Source organism: Diachasma alloeum, unplaced genomic scaffold (genome assembly GCF_001412515.2).
Source record: "Diachasma alloeum isolate Michigan unplaced genomic scaffold, Dall2.0 Dall_scaffold_01126, whole genome shotgun sequence".
NCBI classification, from domain to species: domain Eukaryota; kingdom Metazoa; phylum Arthropoda; class Insecta; order Hymenoptera; family Braconidae; genus Diachasma; species Diachasma alloeum.
In genome coordinates this window covers 54,388-55,744 of record NW_021681237.1, presented here as the reverse complement: position 1 = coordinate 55,744, position 1,357 = coordinate 54,388, and positions in this window count along the sequence as shown.

Genomic DNA, 1,357 nt, shown 5'->3' with positions numbered 1-1,357 from the left:
CGGTTTGGTCATTCCGGCTAAAAATTACCTGGCGCCTATAGATTTTTGTATTTTTGAGTTTGACTAGATGAAGGGGAAGAAGGGCGAAGGTAATAGGCATTTTTAACCCCCATACGAAAATGTCACGTTACAACCAGGATAAGTGATTTTCGCTTCGGGTCAATTATTGATGAATATCGTGGAAATGGATATAGTTAGAGAAATTTTTGTGAAGAGCTTTCTTAGAGCTGACATTTGGCTCTACAAAAACAATTTTTATGAAAATTTCAGTATCTTTCTTCCTTTCCAAGATATTCATCGATGATTGGGACTAAGCAAAATGCAGTTATCCTAGTTTACCAATTCACTACAGACTTCAATTCAATCGAAGTGATCTGATGGAACTTGGAACTGATTAAATTTTTGGACCTGATCGCTTCAGCAGTCTCGCAGCTGTTCAACTGAAAAAGAAAAAAAAAAGGGAAAATCACGTTTCTCTTCACAAAGTTGATCATTTCATCGGTAGAGATGACATCGTTTGGATTGTTTTTCATATTTAGACGGCGATGACTGTTTAATGATAGTGAGGTAGGCGATTTCCGATTATTTGCAGAATGAAACTTTTCAAATTTCTAATTCTTTTAAAGTTTTATCATGATTATACAGAGGTAAGGAAGTGATAGGGGAATTGCCATAAAAATGGGTCACATCTACTTGAATCCATCCGTACTGCGTACACCTAATGCAGGAGTAGGTGACCGAAGACCAATTCATGACCAGTTTTTGATTAGACAAAATTGTCGAAATCTTGGGCCTCAAAAATGATTTTTTAAAAATAGCTGTTTTCGTGACGAGACTGGAAAAAAAATTTCCAGGCAAGTGTAAGTGTTGTACAAAAGTTTGATTAATAAATCATTGTAATCATCATTTCCATACGTTCAACATTGTTTTCTACATCACGCAATTTTTGTTTTTCTAGTACGAGACTTCTTGAATTATGAACTAATATTTGCAAATCAAATCGGTACGGGAATAATTGAACAAATGTCACTTTTCTGAATTCTAGAGAATAATTGATAATACTGCTTTTTCGAATTAATGAAGCGACATCATTATTCCTCTTTGCTACTGAAGTGATTCCTTTTGTTCCATCAAGATATGACTTATTCATTTTCCCATATCCTCTTAATTTTTTTGTCAAAAGTCTCATCACCTGGAATTTCCGCAGATATTCTCATTGCTATGCGTTGAAATGGGAAACTTTAAAAATCTCACCTTGACTTTGTCAGCTGTCAAACAAAGAAAAATTTCAATATTGTCTAACACAACCCGGTCAATTTCCCTCCATGTAGTTTAAATTACAAAGCATGACCTCGTC